The sequence below is a fragment of the Pseudophryne corroboree genome, chromosome 7 (assembly GCF_028390025.1).
Source record: "Pseudophryne corroboree isolate aPseCor3 chromosome 7, aPseCor3.hap2, whole genome shotgun sequence".
In the NCBI taxonomy this organism is placed as follows: Eukaryota; Metazoa; Chordata; class Amphibia; order Anura; family Myobatrachidae; genus Pseudophryne; species Pseudophryne corroboree.
Genome location: NC_086450.1, coordinates 212,992,922 through 213,011,966, shown reverse-complemented (window position 1 = coordinate 213,011,966; position 19,045 = coordinate 212,992,922). Strand labels below are relative to the sequence as shown.

The 19,045-nt window shown below is 44.0% G+C and overlaps 1 long non-coding RNA gene across 1 annotated transcript in view; it reads left to right on the top strand.

Annotated features, from left to right (window-relative positions):
- LOC134943534 (uncharacterized) overlaps window positions 1-19,045 on the top strand; it is a 161,718-nt gene that overhangs the window by 137,706 nt on the left and 4,967 nt on the right. Inside the window, exon 3 of the long non-coding RNA XR_010181596.1 lies at window positions 16,465-16,697. This is a non-coding gene — a long non-coding RNA (uncharacterized LOC134943534). The remainder of the gene's footprint in view (window positions 1-16,464; window positions 16,698-19,045) is intronic.

Here is a 19,045-nt window from a genome sequence, read left to right as displayed (position 1 = left end):
TACTCTGGCCTTTGTCATAAGATCTCCTCTGGTCAGAAGTAATGGAATCATAACAGTGACACTGGGTCTTGCTGTAAGTATGGGCTTTGCACTTGAAAACAGCCACTCTGTCTGGTTCTTGTATCGCTGTTAGAAGTCTTTTTATATGGGATGCATGTGCTACAGGTGTGCCAGCTGCCGTCATGAAATTTCTGAGGCACCATAGGGCCCCGAAATCATGCACTACTCCAAAGGCATACCTAGAATCTGTATATATATTGGCTGACTTACCCTTGGCCAATTCACACGCTCTGGTTAGGGCGACCAGCTCAGCAACTTGTGCTGAGTGCGGTGGGCCCAGGGGCTCAGCTTCTATGATACCTCTGTCATCTACGACTGCGTATCCAGTACACAGGTCTCCCGAGTCCGTCTGTCTGTGGCAACTACCGTCAGTGTAAAATGTAAAATCTACGCCTTCCAGTGGGTTGTCACTAATGTCGGGTCTTGCAGTGAACGTTTGGTTCAGATATTCCATACAATCATGTGTGTCAGTGTCTGTACTAAATCCTCCTTCACCATCATTCTCATCCTCCACCCTTTGTGCCTGTACAGGCACACCTGGCAGATAAGTTGCAGGATTTAGTGCACTGCATCTCTTTATGGTTATGTTTACAGGGGCCATTAGTGCTAATTCCCACCTTGTAAACCGTGCAGATGAGACATGTCTGGTTTGGGCAGAGTTCAGTAAGGCTGACACTGCATGAGGTGTATGGATGGTCAGGTTGTGTCCTAACACTACGTCTTCGCTTTTACTCACTAGCAAGGCTATCGCTGCAACACTTCGCAAGCATGTGGGGAGAGACCAAGCAACGGTGTCCAACTGTGCACTGTAGTAAGCTACCGGCCAGCTGGCATCACCATGTCTCTGGGTTAGGACACCTGCCGTGCACCCAGCACTTTCCGTACCGTACAATTCAAAGGGTTTCCCATAATCTGGCATGCCTAATGCAGGTGCCTGTGATAGGCACTGTTTAAGTCTCTCAAATGCCAGTTCGGACTCATCTGTGTGAGAGATCCGATCTTGTTTGTTCGAGGAGACCATTTCTTGCAAAGGTAAAGCCAATATGGAGAACCCTGGGATCCAGTTTCGGCAGTACCCACAAATTCCAAGGTAAGTGCGGATCTGTTGCTGGGTTTGTGGCAGAGTCATGTCGCAAATTGCCTGTATTCTATCAGCGGTGAGGTGTCTAAGTCCTTGTGTCAAGCAATGTCCGAAATATTTTACCTTGGTCTGACACAACTGCAACTTGTCCTTTGAAACCTTGTGTCCCGTATTAGAAAGGTGAAACAGAAGCTGTTTCGTGTCTTTCAAGGACGATTCGAGTGAATCAGAACACAGCAGTAAGTCATCTACATACTGTATTAATACTGACCCGCTCTCAGGTTGAAAGGATTGTAAACAGTCATGCAAAGCCTGGGAGAAAATACTTGGGCTGTCAAAGAAACCTTGGGGTAGGCGAGTCCAGGTGTACTGTTCTCCTCTGTATGTGAATGCAAATAAATATTGGCTGTCAGGGTGCAGAGGGACCGAGAAGAAAGCAGAACAGAGGTCAATGACAGTGAAAAATTTTGTAGTAGGGGGAATTTGTATGAGAATGACAGCTGGATTTGGCACTACGGGGAATTGGCTCTCAGCTATCTTGTTTATCCCCCTTAGATCCTGCACTAGCCTGTAACCCCTCCCCCCACTCTTTTTTACTGGGAAGATGGGACTATTGGCAGTGCTGGACGTCCTAACTAGGATGCCCTGTTGTAGCAAGCGCTCCATGACTGGGTACACTCCTAATTCCACCTCTGGTTTCAGAGGGTACTGTGAGATTTTTGGAGCTATCCTACCATCTTTTACTTGCACTACTACAGGAGCTACATTTGCCATCAATCCAGTGTCTTGTCCATCTTTGGTCCAGAGGGATTCCGGTATCTGGGAGATCATTTCCTCTACCTTGGATGGACACCTGTCTATAACAGCAGAGTGTGACATTAACCTTTGTGGGGTGTCTAACATATCCTGCACTTCCTGAACGTGATTCTCGGGTATATCTAAGAAGACACCCTCAGGAGTACAATATATAACACACCTCATCTTACACAATAAATCTCTCCCAAGTAGATTAGTCGGAGCCGATGCAGCTAGCAAAAAGGAATGCTTGGTCTGCAAAGGCCCTATCGCAATCTCCGCTGGTCTACTTAAAGGGTAGTGTTGCACTATTCCTGTTACTCCCATTGCTGAAATTGTTTTACCCGTGGTTTTCATACCTACCGTTGAATTTAACACTGACCTGGCCGCCCCTGTATCTACAAGAAAAGGTAGTGATCTACCAGCTACATCAACTGTGACCTCAGGTTCACTACCTAGGCTAGCAATCAACTTAACTGGCTGCAGACTACAGGTGTGGCCTAACCCCTATTGTATATTGTGACCTTCCCGCAGCGCACTGGCAGCTACAATATGTGAGGGGGGTAGCTGAGAATTTTCAGAGGTCTGCCAGTCCCTCCTAGGTGGGTACCTCCTTGTTTCCCCTGCATGCGGCTCATAACTACTCCTATGCGATCCCTGGTCCCAATTACGTGTATCATAATGTGGTTCATATTCTGGTCTAGGGGGTCGATATACCTTATGTGTGTCCTTAAACCTACAATTCCGTGCATAGTGTCCTTCCTTCTTACAGTTATAACATACTAATACATGCGACTTACCATCAGTGGTCTGGGGTTTTGGCTGATGCAGCTTCGTTGTAAGGGCTTTTATACTTACTGTCATCAGCTTATCCCCCTGTGACTCCCTGTGCTTAATGATGTTCCGATCGTGCTCGATAGCGGACTCTCTTAATGCAGCCACCGAGATACCTCTCCAGTTAAGTTGAGTGGTTTGTACCCTTGTTCTTAATGTTTCTTTTAAGCCTGTCCATTAATACTGACACAGCTACCTCCCTGTGGTGTACATTTTCCTTAATGTCCTCGACCCCAGTGTATCTAGCCATTTCCTGCAGTGCTCGATGGAAATATTCAGACGCCGTTTCACCTTCTTTTTGTCTTATGGAAAAGATTTTATTCCACTTGACAACAGTTGGAAAATATACTCCTAATTGCAGATTGATCTGTCGTACATTCTCCTGAGTGTATTCATCAGTGAGAGGTACTTCCACGTCCAATTTATAATCAGTAATGAATTTCACGGGGTCAATATTGGAGGGTAAACATGCCCGTAGCACTGTTCGCCAATCTTTGTTCGTGGGTTCGGTGGCATTACCTAATTCTTTAATAAACCTCTGACATGCGGCTAGATCCTTTCTGGGATCGGGAAATTCAGACATAATTGTCCTCAATTCTGTGAGGGACCAAGGACAATGCATAGCAATGTTCCTGATGGGAGTGATTCCCTGAGCGTCAGTCCTCCCATTGGGGACTGCGATCACCCTGACAGGATTTAGTTCAATTACATCATTCTGAGTTGACTCTACAATGTGAGGTGCAATTGTCTCTGCATAATGTACTGTACCGTACTTACCTGTGGACACGACCTCACCTACTCCTCCGCTAGGGGCCTTTACTACTCTTATTGGTTGGTCCGTGCCCACCTGGGTGTCTTGTATGGTGGCTGCTAGAGAGAGTGCCGATATCATGCTGGGCTCATCTTCTTGCTCGCAGTCCTGAGGGAAGTTTAGAATGGGATACAACTTGCACGGGTTAGCATTAGTACATTTATCAACTTTACTCTTATCATATATCAGTATGCCATTGTCTGTAGCCACTTTCTCCCCTGTAATATACGGTGGTGGTGGTGCGGTTGCCATCAGTTTCCTGCTAGGTTTGGTACCGGCTGCTTGAGCTAGTTCCCTCTGCATATCGCCCTCTTGCTGCCATAAATGTAAGCAGTTTGTGTGTCTGACCCTTTGTTTTCAGGATTTTATCAGACATATCCTAAACCTTAAATTCTGCAACACCTCTGGTTCAAAACTGCCTACCCTAGGGAATGGTTCCCTATCTTCCGCAGTCATACGTTCCCATTCATTGCATAAAACCTCTGTGTGTGATCCATACTTCTCACACATTATGTACCTCGCTGACCCTCTGGGCCGCGGAATATCAACCTGAACCCTGGTTGAACGTCCCTTACTTGAGCAACTGGCCCCCATATTTTGCAGGTATTGCCTTCTCAGCTAATTCCTACAAAAAAACAAAATACTCAATATAAGGCAACGGTGAAAGTTCAACGAGTGCTCTCACCCACTCACGCCCACGTTGGCCAATACTACCATACACTGTTGATAGCGCAGGCAATGTACCCAACCTAGGGCCCCTGTGTAACCTGTATTCACTGAAAGTGTCTGGGAGTGACTTACCCTTTCCAGTAAATATTGGTTGTTGGAGATTTCCTGAGTGACCAGCGAAACTCCCTTAAAACAAAACATTATTTACACAAATCACGCCTGCGTATGCTATACCCAGTGCTAATGATCCCGCGATTCTACGCAAAGCTCGTAAAAAGGGTATCACCTTGCGCTAAGTATTGCACTCACGAACGCGCGGTCCAATCGCACAGCGTATAGGTAACTGTTACTTATCCGCCGTACGACCAATGGAATCGTTTTTCAGGCTGCGAAACCTCAGCCGGAGCGTATCAATCAAATGGCCTATATGGGGTTCTTCGCTAACCCCTTTTGGCTGTGGCACCTAAACAAAACCTCGCTGACCTTTGGTCTGCGGTACTCTAAACCTTCGCTGACCTTCTGGCCTGCGGTATCTGCTACCTTGCTCCTTTGTACTTTATCTATGTTAACGTGAGCAAGCCAGTCTCACGCCACCAAGTGTACACTCACCTGGTGTGGTCTCCTACAGGATCCAGAATTCCCTGGGTCCACAAAAACCTTTATTGTTTGCACACTCACGCTCGTTCACTCAAATACACTTTGTTTTTGTTTTTTTTCTGTACAGAAAATTTACTTTCATTCAGATAAAACAGCCTTAGTACCAGAGGTAATGCAGTAAAAAAGGTTTTATTTAAACTAAATCTTGGACACTGAGCAATTTGTGCTATTATCGCATGGCTACCGTTTCGCGCCTAAACTAAACAATGCTATTGTGTAATTTGGACTTAGCGGTCGTACCTTTACGCATGTTGCGTAAACACGCGATCGTGCGTACATCTTTATGTTGCGTACGCAGTCCCGTACTTTATCCGAGACACGTCTACAAAAGACCATACGTCCGCAATTGTACAAATCCCACACTTCTATAAAATGTAAGCGATATTACCTATAATCGTTTACTTAACACAACACAGTATCTTCCTGTATAAACCTGTTTAACTAGGCCAGACTGTATTTGTGTTTTTACGTTTTACTCCATTAATTTCTAGTCTATATTTTAACTAAATAGCAACAAATTTCTCAGCACTGGTCAAAATGAATCTAATAATCAATAATCATGGCAACAATGCGAGCAGATATACAAAGTACAAAATACAGGTGTATGCGTGTGTTGTGTGCGCATTTGGCGCCAAACAGAAATTCAGACTTTAAAAATAGCTTTGCATATTTACCTTAAGGATCCCACCAGCATCCCTACAAACCATGCAGAGCAGACGCTTATCTTATCAGCAATTGAGATAGGATGTACCAGAGTATCCACCAACCAGGAGAAGGCTCACATGGATACCTGTCCGCCCTTTGCAGATAGATAAAGTCTGCTGTAACCTGCTAGGCTGTGGGTATGAGGAAAAACTGGACGATGCCCCCAATTGATAATGTTGATATTATCTTAAACCATAAAGCTATACCTTTAAACACACTTTAACCATTGAGCCGCTGCGGCCGCTAGACTTATTACACACGCTACGCAGTTTGTACGTTATTTGTGTACAGAGTCCCGTATGTTGTACGTACTTGGCGTACACACGCCGCGCTGGGTGTACAGAGTACGCACAGCACACGCACACACTTTTAATAAACTTTAAACCTTATTCGTAATGCAATGTTATTCTTACACTCTAAACCATGTGCCGCAAAGCACTGTAATGATGTTACACTTTAAACCTTACGCAGCGCTGACGGTATAAAGTACCCGCTATGCGTACACACCTTATCAATACACTCTTAAACCTTATACAGTTAAACACTTTAAACCCTAGCAGGGAAATGAGGACACAACACCGATATGTAGTTAACCGCTGGGTTCTAAGGCCACAGTGGATTATTTGAAGGGGAAGAACAATACAAATTATACTCTACAAGGCTAACAAGATAAATCTACAACAGAATAATGGCTACAGTCAATGTACATATGTGAGAATGTTCGCTTGCGCAACCTGGACCAGTCCTCCGCTTATCAGGTAGATAGCGTTCAGAGTCTTCTGACCAGCCAGGCAGCAACGGGCTTTTTATACACAACTTCCATATACAATACAATGGTCACTGTAATCCCTTTGTCTATTGGACACAGAGATGCATCTTTACATTACAGGAGAGGTCATAGGTTGATTTGAAAAGGTGGGCGATGTCTTTCTCAACAGCTCTTGTGGGTGGTATCCTCTGGATTCCCGCGCATACATAATATACAGTAAATACAGTTTATATCTATATTCTACTTCTGCACATAACTATAGCAGGAACATGCGATCTTTCTCTAACCAACACCGGAATGTTACCCTTAAAATACCCTACAGCTGGATACTAGACATCACCTTATAACCTTAGTCTGTCCCTTCCTATCATGCAAAGGTGAATACCTTAGCCCTGGAATCATTTAAACTGTTGATACTTGCTGATGTGGTGCGGGGTGGCTATGTGTAAAATGTGCACTATTTGGGTTAAATATGTAATGTTCTGATAACCCTCTATGCGCTCACAAACCCCGTCGTAAATACCCATACCACGCGCAGGAATGCGGGAGCGATCATACGCAAATTGCGGATATGTGCACGCACGGCGGAACAAGTGCACGCACAGCGAGCATGTGTATGGGGTTAGTACATTGTGTATGCATTACAATATTTTTTGACTTTGACACTATATTTGGGGAAGACAGGGAGGAGGACGAGGCATCCTCTATATGCACTCGGCGGTCACGGGACCACTGGTTGGGTGTGGGACAACATTCAACCTATATAGTATGCTGGACAGTGCTTTGGCCTATAATGTCTGATTTGTGACGAACAATTCACACATACATGTACCTACGTCTTTGTACACTGATGTTTGGATTTGATTGAGGTTCTGCTGGGTAGATGAAGAAGACACAAACAAATCGTGACAGTGACATATAAAATTTTCATGATCTACATATTCCTATCATTTTCTGAACATTGTTTCCATTTCTGGAACGTATGCTAGGTCTGTTTATTCATTGAACAAGGGTTATAAGTAGTGTCCTTCCTAAATAACATAAACCTTCGGAGTTCAGGGAGAGCCACTCATAAACCTTTCTTCCACATATATTAATGAGCTCTTTATCTGCAATGTGTGAATATCCATTGTCTAATTGTTCCTGATTACCTCTGAACTCCATAACTACTAGAACTTTGATTTTTCTCTGACTTTAACAAACTGATCGGCTAACCCTAGGATCCTATAAGGAAATCACTCCTTCCTCCAGAACCAGTTCCAGTCCCACACTTGACTCCTCATAAAAAAACCTCGCAAAAATAGAATATCCTGAAAGAAAATGTTTGTCAGCGGGAAAGAGAGAAAAGAGAAATAGAACAAAACAACTCTTGTTCATAACAAATCAATTACAATAACTGGTCTTTCTGCAATCCTTTAGTACGCTCAGGTAGTGTTCAACAGTGCCGCCTCTCAGTCTTCACGGAACAGAGTATCTGGTGATACGAGGTTCTCTTTGCCTTGCTCTTTGGACACACAGTTCACTTGGAACACACAGTTCACTTTGCTCTTCACCTTGCTCTTTGAACACAGAGTTCACTTGGAACACACAGTTCACTTGGAACACACAGTTCACTTCGAACACACAGTTCACAAACTCAATGAATGTGAGCAATAAACTACTTTGTCACGAGTTCTCTCCGGGTCAGCGACCTTCTTGCAGTGGGACGAGTGGACCCAAATCTTTCTTTCGGCTACTTTCACTGGGATAGTGCTGTCACCAAAACTTGGTATGGTCCTTCCCACCTGTCTATTAGGCAACCTGAGCGTAAGGACAATCACACAGTCTCTTGGTTCACAATCAAGACAGTTAGCATTTGGCATACCAGCAATCAACAGTTTCAAGTTCTTTTGTCAAGTTCTCAAATGCTGGCTCATCTCAACAAGGTACTGTACTGTCACCTCATTGGTGTATTTCTGATCATTGTGCGGATCAATCATGACATGAGGTTGTCTTCCAAAAACAACCCCAAAAAAAAGACACAAATACCAAAACAAAAACAAATTTCGAAGAGGGTGATTCGTTAAGTGAAGATCTGGGAGTGGTTCTGAAGCTACATAATACTAGTGGCAGTATCTATGATCACAATAGTACAATTTCAAGTTTTACTCCTACATCTAGGGGTACCATTATCTACACACAAATTTCTGCGCAATTTTTCTTTGCGGTAACCACAGCAGCATCCGTGGCTGCAGGAAATGCCTCTACCCAGTTTGAGAAAACATCAGTGCACACCAATACATAACAATAATTCCTAAAGGGTGGTAACTGTACGAAGTCGATTTGTATTTCCTGCAAAGATCCGTCTGCAGGAGGGATATGGGATGGCTCTGTTGGTATTGCTTTACCAATATTCTTCCTCAAGCAAGTAAGACAGGTCATTGCTCTCTTTACCTGCATGAGAATAGAATCCTGGCGCACACCAGTAGGCTCTCATCAGCCTGCACCTACCCTCTTTGCCTAGATGAGTCAGACCATGTGCCACCTCAGCTAGACTTGGAAGGTATGCTCTGGGGGCTACTGGCTTACCGTGTCCACCTGCCCACAGTCCTGAGGACTCCTGGCCATACCCCTTTGTCCTCCAGACTGCCTCTTCCTGCAGGGAACACAATTTTTTTCATTTTCATTTTTCTATCGTGTGTTTGCAATGTAGAGTACCATGAGCATAACTCTAAAAAAAAAAGAAAAAAGAAACATCTCTAGAGGAGAGAAAGAAGAAGAAAATGAAAAAGAAAATGTCAGGTTTGCCATTCACCAACAGGCATATCAGTGTCTATACAAAATTTCCCTTCACCAGTATTCCCATTCTCCACCCTTTGTGCATAACAAGGCACACTGCAGTAATACTGGTGTCATCGTGCTGTTGAGATATACTGGGTTCGGGCAGAACTCTGAAGGACCAAGGCATGTGGAGTTTGAACTGTACTTGGGTCCATGTATTGTACCACCCTGTGTGAACGCAAAAGATGAAGAGGAAACTGTAGAGAAACAGAATAGAGGTTGGTGACAGATAAGTTTGTAGAGGTGGAGAAGATTTTATAAAAATTTGACAACTGGATTGGGCACTACGGGGAAGTGATTCTCTACTTGGTCTACTCCCCTTAAAAAAAAATTCTGTGTTTATTGTATCGCTATTCGGACTATCCCAGCCATCAATCCAGTGTCCTGTCCATCCTAAGTTCATAGGGAACCCGGTATCTGTGAGATAATTTTCTCTACCTGTGATGGACATGCATCTAGAACAGTAGAATGCGACATTAGTCTTCAAGTTTTGTCAAAGGGTAATGTTGCATTTATTTTGTTCTTCCCATTAGCCGAATCTGTGTTTTCTATATGGCTTGTGAATCCTTACTATATGTCCCTTGGTCCCGTCTATGTGTTTAATAATGTGGCTTGTGTTTTCTGTCTAGGGGATCTATATTGACTATGTGTCCTACTACTCCTACAATCTCTGGCAAAATGCCCTTCCTTCCTACAAGTGTAACATATTATTGACCATTAGGGATCTGGGGTTTAGACTGATGGGTCTTTCCTGTATGTGCCAGTATACTTACCATCCTCAACCTCTCCACCTGTTGTTCTCTGCGCCTAACACTATTCTTGTGATGTTCAATAGCACACTATCTAAGATTAGCTACTGTGACCCCTTTCCAATTTTGCAAAGAAGTCTGCACCCTGACACTCAATGCCTTATTGAGCCCGTCCATTTGCACAGAGACAGCCACCTCCCATTTGCCAAATTAGTGTTTACCAGTGGTCTTATCCAGATGGAGAGTTTTCTATTACTGCAAGAGACAAAAACAAAAAAAAGTTTAACAAGCTTCTAGGTCATGCGAAGTATTTCATTAAATCCTTCTCATCCTGTATTAAGGGTCTGTACATGGTCCAACAAACATTTCTGAGCTCATCTTGACTAGGGGTATTACTAGGAATGAATACTTCTTATATGGTAACTGAAAGAAATACCCTGGGGTTACCTTGTCTCTGTCCGCTTTCCTACAGGCAAATACTAATGTGCGGACAGGTTTTTTTCTCCATTTCTGCCGTTACTTTCTTGATTTTTTTGTTTTATTTTTGGGTTTTACTATATATGTACATGAATGATACCATACTTACCTGTTCCACTGGTCTCAGCCACTTCCCCCACAGGCTACTGCTCTTCTTTTACCGGTTGGATACTCCTCTGGGTGCATGAGAAATGGCTGAAAACAATCAGGTCACCTTGTCCTCATTAATAAAAATTCAACATTCATTAATACATATATAGGTTACAGTCATATTTTTCATATTTTTATTATTTTCTATAGTTTGTACGCTGGCCGTAACTGCTTCCACATCTACATATGGCGGTGTACTTGCATTCTCTTTTTTTTTCTTCCTACTTATTTATTGTTGCTAGAAGTTCAAACAGTTCTTATATTTCCATTCTTGTCTTATATGACATTGGTTAGACATACCACCTGCAATACCTTAGGATCAAACTCACCAACCCCTCTTGCTGTCACAGGTTTAAACAATTTGTATGTCTGACCCTTTGTTTTGGGGATTTTATCAGACATATTCTTATCCTTAAGTTCTGCAATACCTCTGGTTCAAAGCTGCCCACCCTAGGGAATGGTACCCTATTTTTGTCAGTCATACGTACCCATTCAGACAAAAAGTCTTCCATGTGTGATCCATATTTACCACACATAACAAACCTCGCTGACCCCTTGGGCCGCGGCTCTTCAACCTGAACCCTGGCTACAAAACGTCCACCGCTTGTGCAATTGGATCCCATCACGGACTTTTTCCTTTTTACGCAATCCCCAATGCACAATACGAATAGACGGTGAAAGTTCTTAGAGCGCTTTCACCCACTCCTTCTCCGCCGAGTACTACGACTCACTCCAATAGTGACCACCGCGAACCCAGTGAGGCCCCTCTGGTTTCTATTCACAGGAAGTGTTTAGTAGTGACTTACCTATTCCAGTGAATATACACCGCTGGAGATTTTCCTGAGAGAGACCAGAGAAAACTCCCTATACACTTATACATAAATCACGCTTGCGTATGCTCTACACAGCGCTAATGATACCGCGATTTTACGCAAAAGTTCGTAATGGGGTATCAAGTTGCGCTGTATATATCGCACCCACAAACGCGCGGTCCAATTGCACAGCGTATAGGTACTTGTTACCTATCTGCCGTACAATTACGCGTCAATGTACAAACTGTGACCCTCAGCCCGGAGCGTAATACAAAAACCTTTTTACTTCAATACTTCGCAATACTTATGCACTATCACGCTCCTTTGCAAATCACCTCACGATTTGCGTATTAAACCTTATACTAACGTGAGTCAGCCACTTCACGCCACCAAGCCTCCTCTTACTTGATGTACCACACGACGGGATCCCGATTTCCCGTGGGTTCAAATATCCTCTCACTCCTACGTTCGCTCACTCAAATACACTTTGTTTTTCTGTACAGAAAATTTGGATTCATTCAGATAGGCAGCTTTACCCCAGAGGCAATACAGTTTTTTTTTTTTTTAATACTAATCTGCTTTAGAAACCGGGCAGTTTTGTGCTAATGTAGCATGGCTACTGTCCCACCTTTAAACTAAACTAGCTATCGTGTGGTTTTATTATGCGCACACAACCCTACGCAAGCTTGCGTAATTACGCAACCGTGTGTACCTCTATGCCACGTGTGCGGCCTTGCGCCACGTGCACGTTTTTTTTATGCTGTCCTCACGTTCCGTATCACGTGTACCAATGTGCGTACACAATAAAACAACTCACACAACTTCGATAAATATGAGCAATAAAAACTACTATTGCCCACTAAACACAACACACACTTGTTCCGTTTAACCCTATTACGACTGGGCCAGAAGTGCGTTTTGTGTCTTTATACTTACTTCCTTAAACACTGTTATTTTAGTTTTAACTATATAGCAACAAATGTATCCGGTTTCATACAGATCTATAATGAATCTAGCAATAATCAATAATTTAAATGATATGATTCAGATTGGATAGCTATCTTGCAGAACATACACTGATATAAACACACACATAATTATTATAATAATATTATATATATGTACCATTCACTGGTCTCCTATGAGACTCATTTACCCATTCAGTGCTTCTAATTTGCATATCAAAGCTATGTGCTTTTGCCTGCCTGTAAAAGTGGTTTTTCACTGCTAAGAAAAAGCAGTTACACAGGTTTCAATGGCTATCCTAAACTAGCAAGCAGATTTAACTAAATCCTGGAGGAAAAAGAAAAAACTTTGTTTATATCTGTGTGTAATTCTTACATCAAGTTTTCATCTGTTAACTCTCACTAGGCCCAGCTGAAACTATTTGTAATTGACTATGGCATGGGTTAAATAAATGCATTGGTAACTCATAAATGGTGTTTTATGTGACCAAGGAAAGCTGATTATTCTGAGCAGTGAAAATCAGCCATTTAGAAAATGACCTTCCCAAAATGGCCGCTGCTCCTCCCCCTTCCACATCCATGAGGGTTACACAAAATGGTGGACAGGCCATGTGGTTAGTCCAAAATGGAGGACAGACCATGCGGCTTCCTTTGTCACAGATAAATCACACATCATACAAGCACCAGAAGTTATTTTAGGCCTGAGTTAAAAAAAACTATATCAAGGCAACTTTTAAATATACTTTTAAACCTACTTAAACAGATAAACAATCCAATCTGAATCAAACACAATATGACTTATTTGAACCTTGTTTTCCAACAATAAAAATACATTTTAGCATCTTAAATATTATGAGAAATGCATTGTCCCTTGAAATTTCATATCATTGGCTTACTGATACCACAACAATACATTAACGTGGATGTTATTTTCATCAGCTTCGCAATGCGTCCATCGGAGCCGGTCAATTACAGCCGCGTTTGTAATGTACAGTGCATCATTAAGACCCTGATATCCCGTATGAGCCCCCATCTATGAATGCCAAATTGATTTCTCACAAATATTTAAAATGCCCGCTCTAATATATATTGCAGACGCCAGGCGCATCTTATTACCATATACGATAAAAGTGCGCTGTACATCGCAAAACACTGTATCCCATAAAAGAAAACAATACACCCACACATTATCTGAGTTCCAAAGCTCATTGATGTATATATTTGTTATTAAAAGGATATGGATTCAATATATATTACAAAGTACAGTATACCTTTAGTTACATGATTACAATTCACACAGTAAACAGTTAATACATTAAGTTACATACAGTTACATGCCATTATATACAGTTTCAGTTACAGGCCAGCGATACAATTACCATTCCCTCCAATGCATCTTATGTCTCTCTCTCTCTCAGTAAATAAATACAGGAACTGATCTGAAAGCAAGTCCATCATCGTCTCAGACCTTACAGCCACTAACTTCCTGTGTGGTCAATGTGTTATCTAGTTTCTGGGGGAGGGATTCATGATGAGTCACCGGTTCCTTTGTATATGCTGAACAGGTTCAGCCTTGGGGACGTCCAAAGGGGCTGTCCTGAGTTTCCTGTTCATTACCTGTTTGGAATATCTATTGTTCTAATAAAAGTGATTTTAGCTTTTATACATTTAATCATAATTCCGTGTTGCAATATCCTACAACTTAATAACAAGTATCAAATGAATCTACACATTAATCTGGTTGTTTTAATAGTAAATATGACAGGTCTATCTTGTTTCGTTCAAATAATACAAATTCATGACATTACTTCATTAGATAATTTTAAATCATCATGATGTCTGGCACTTGATATTAATATAATTATGTACTGTATGAAATAAGTGTCGAATCCATCTCTGTGGCATGTCCGTGTAAATGCGTGTGTTACCATATATTGCTGTGCTCGCTGCGCATATTTGCAAGTATAGCGACTTATATGTGTGTAGTTTGTATGTTCTCTTTATGTAATATTTTTTTGACTTCGACTATACAGTATAGGTCTTATGTGTCATGATGTTTGCTAATATTTTTAATAATTTAAATGCTAAAATACACACGCAAACAAAGGTGTTATTGCGGATTACTCAGATGCGCGGATTTGCTGGTGCAGTTGCGCCAGCAACTCAGGCTGACGGCAGTGGAGGTCAGACCACCGCCGCTCTAGTTTGACGATGGTCCGCTTGGTGCATACCCTCGCTCGCAGGACTCGGCGGACCTCCGTGTATGCTGCACACTTCCTGGAATTCAGGATGTAGGGTCCCGCACGGCCTACGCGGTGGTCCATGATAGCAGTAAAGAGCCGCAGCTCCCTCGTACTGAAAGCTGCAGCTCGCATGGTGCCAATGACGCTTGATTAAGAGGGACTAATATTTATACTGTGTGCTAACTGTTGATTGGTCAAAATGTGATGGTGTCACCTGTATTGATAAACTTTATTAATATAACTACATTAACAGTGATGTGATTTGCCCCTGTGTACGCATGAGCAACTGTTAGCAGCTCTTACACTGCGAAAAAACTCTCTGCTAATCATAAGCATACCTGAAATACTGCTGCACTATTTGTGCCCTAATGGCATGCCCACGCTGGGCCTCTGTGCCTCGCCTTATTGTCCAACCAACCCCTGGCTCCTCATCCTCTCTTGGTAATTCAGTTTGAGGAAGCTCCACCCGACTCCTACGAGAATAGTAAAATTACTTTATTAACATATTATTAGTGTGGTTATTGTGTGTACTTTTTTTTTTTTTTTTTTTTTTTTTTTGGTTGAGTTAAAAATAACCAAATGAACATTATGGTTGGGGACAAACATCACAATCATTGCATATCTCATAGCTCTTATCTCATAGATATCATTGCATATCTCATAGCAGTTTTGGTTACTAGGGGCAACATGCCATACTTTAAGAAACTGACAAGTGACCCAACGCAGACTTAGCAAAGTCTTAGGTACATCAGTATGACAATACATTAGAGGTTAGCTGCTTTATGTGGGTAATGTTGTTATATGAGTGACCAAACTAAGGATGGATTCTTGAAAACATGGCATGGTTGTGGGTTGCACTTTAAATATTAAATAATGTGTTTAAACACGTAGTCAATGCCAATACATTCAACACAAAGTAGACATATGGAACATAGCAAATACACATGCATTTTAGAATGAAGGCCCGTACACACTGGCCGAAATGAAGGCCCGTACACACTGGCCGATATATCGGCCGTTCTCTTGAATGGCCAATATATCGCGGAACCGCCGGTCAGTGTATACGGCCGATACGTCTGTGAACTCCGTCGTTCACAGACGTATCGCGTCGGCCCCGCAGCACAGCCAACGGGCAATATATCTACCGATATAGTGGTGCGTCGCTGTGTGTGGCCGACCGCCCGTACACATGCTGTGGCAGCCGGCGGTGATTGACAGCTGAACTGGGCGGGCGTGTGTACATGCCCGCCCAGTTCATGACGTCAGTCCCCGACGGATCAGCCACTTGTTGCACGAGTTTGCTTGCTCTACGTAGCTCAAGACCTACTCCTGTGCTGCGTTCATGTTGCAAACGCTTGTTGTGCAGCAGCTACTATCAGCTTGGCAGCGGTGCAAAAACCACACCTGCTACCCTTAGCACACTCCCATTTTCGCTAGCTAGAGAAGCCATGCCCGCACACCGCCTTCAACGCGCCTCTTTGTCGCTGGACCACTGCGAACACAAAAAGCATTTGTATTTCTGCACATTCGTCGCACGGCTCACTTTACACATGCGCATTGTAGCTTTTGCACGTGTGCATTTGGCTAAATCCCGCTGCTTGCGATGGAACGATCCGCTGCGATCAACTTGGAATGATCCCCTATATCTTGATGTAAGAATTTTTTATGTTTCTGTATGTTACATCATATTGTGATTGCACCTACTGTGAGAAATATTGGGGGTCATTTCGAGTTGGTCGCTCGGTAATTTTTTTTGCATCGCAGCGATTTTCCGCTTAGTGCGCATGCGCAATGTTCGCACTGCGACTGCGCCAAGTAAATTTGCTATACAGTTAGGTATTTTACTCACGGCTTTTTCTTCGTTCAGGCGATCGGAGTGTGATTGACAGGAAGTGGGTGTTTCTGGGCGGAAACAGGCCGTTTTATGGGCGTGTTGGAAAAAACGCTACCGTTTCTGTGAAAAACGCGGGAGTGGCTGGAGAAACGGAGGAGTGTCTGGCCGAACGCTGGGTGTGTTTATGACGTCAAACCAGGAACGACAAGCACTGAACTGATCGCAGATGCCGAGTAAGGTTGAAGTTACTCAGAAACTGCTAAGAGGTGTGTAATCGCAATTTTGAGAATCTTTCGTTCGCAAGTTTACTATGCTAAGATTCACTCCCAGTAGGCGGCGGCTTAGCGTGTGTAAAGCTGCTAAAAGCAGCTTGCGAGCGAACAACTCAGAATGACCCCCACTGTTTATTTGTATCTGATCTGTGGAGAGGTTGTGAAGTCTTCATTAGGGAGCGGCTGAGTAAGTCCTGGGCTACTCAGAGACTTCACTAAATCAGTTTGTAGTGTACTGCTTTGGTACACATGCGTTCACACACTTGCACTGCAAAAATACACCTCCCCTGTAGGTGGCGACTATCTGATCGCAGCAGTGCAAAAATCGCTTGCTAACGATCAGGTCTGTGGGGTCTATTTACTATGCCTTGGATGGAGATAAAGTTGCTGGAGATAACCAACCATCCAATCACCTACTAACTGTCATTTTTCAAACACAGCCCGTGACATGGCAGTTAGGAGCCGATTGGCTGGTACTTTATCTCCAGCGACTTTATCTACATCCAAGGCTTAGTAAATAGACCCCTGAATTACCCCCTATATCCCCTAAGGGAAAGGCGATGTGTGTAATATCCTCACACGGTTTTCCTCGCCTTCAGCTCAAGCGCAGTGTTTAAACTCGCGTCCCTCCACTAAGGTACAATGGTGCCCATTAAGTGTGTAGGAGCTCTAATTTACAGACAGATTCTGCTAAGCAAAGTTTTCTATCCTCACATTAACTGTAGCTGAGTGTCGTCTCGTCTGGAAATTCCTGCTCCTAATCCTGGCTGACAAGTCAAATCAGTGGCACGGTTGATGCTAGATCCAAGTGGCCTAAGGGACCTTTTCCGTGAGGGGGAGGAGCAATGAGACAAGGGGGAGGAGCTAGGCCAGCGGGATAGTTCCTCTACTATCCACACCACCAACTATTACCTTTAGTAATAAGGTGGCGACCGAAGCGAGCCACCGAGCCCGAAGCGTGGCGAGCGAAGCGGCCCCGCGAGGGTACTTTTCGGGTACCCTGTTCGGCCGTAGCTCCTCTCCCTGGTGACGTGTCTCTCCCAGGTATGTCAGAAGGTCCCTTCTCCCACTCCGATATAGAATCAACCATACCCCCTGTTACACATAGCTGTAGCCGCTTTCACTTTGAGCTGCGTCTCTCATTTGCCTTATGTGGGGAAATGGGACGTCTCTGCCCAATGTAGCCACCTCCCAATCTCCACCTCCGCTCCGGATAGATAACAGGAGGGGGCAGGGTCACCACTGGCCAGGTCCTGTCTCAGTGTGCCTCTCCGCTCCGCCTCCTCTCCGCCCAGGACCGTCTCCTCCCCTCGGCTGCTGGAAGCTGCTGAGATGATCAGCTGCCTTTTCTCCACACCCATGGACATCGCCTCTGCCGCTCCCGGTATATGCTGCGCTGCCACCTCTCCCCAATCAAGATGGCCGCACCACTGTCACCAATGTAATCCAGCTTTAACCACAATTCTTTTACAAAAAGGCAGCATGCTGTCATGAAGGTATAGAGTTCCATTTGCACTTCCTCTGCCTGCTCCCCTCCAGACAGCACGGGGGTCTGTCCATATGGGTGGCCACATGGCACAATTGTCATTGCAGGGTACCACATACTAGAGGAAGGATAAGGCTGTGCAAAGGAAGGAGGGAAGGGTTAGGCTGTGGGTACAGAGGGTTACAGTTAGGGGGAGGGTAAGGGGTAGGGCTAGTGTCTTTTGTGGTAGAGAACAAAGTTTGAAAAAAAGATTAAATAAACACTTTTACCTCTAAACAGCAAGCTCAAAAACCACTCTCCCATCAATGCAAAACCCAGCGTGGAACTCCCAGAGGCAATGGAGATGCCTGCTTCCAGGCTCCAAGCCCTAAAGGGGCACCTGCATGTACAGCAGCATCTGTGTGGTCCACAGCAGGATCCAAGTGTGACCACTGCTCTTCCAACAGAACTCTGCTGCTATCCCGCTGCTGCTACAGAGTTAATCTGCTCTGTCCCAGGAGCCCTGCTAATTCCTGCAATAGGGGACAGGAAGCCTCCTGTCTGATACCACTCATACTGCACTGCAGCAAGCGACGGTGCACCTGCCGCTGATGGACTGTGAGATGGGACCTACCGATGAACACTGAGTTTGCGTGCTGCAGATAGCTGAATCTTGTGAGTCTGACCCTGACCTATTAACCATTGTCACATAGTATAGCTGGAGCCCTGCCAAATCACTGCGGGCTCTGGTCCTGGGTTGGGCTTGAAATGCCGGCGGTTGGGATACCGGAGGTCAGAATACTGACCATGGCATCCCGATGATCATAATCCCAACAGGGAAAGGTAAGTATACCTACCTTCCCCCACTATCCCCCTA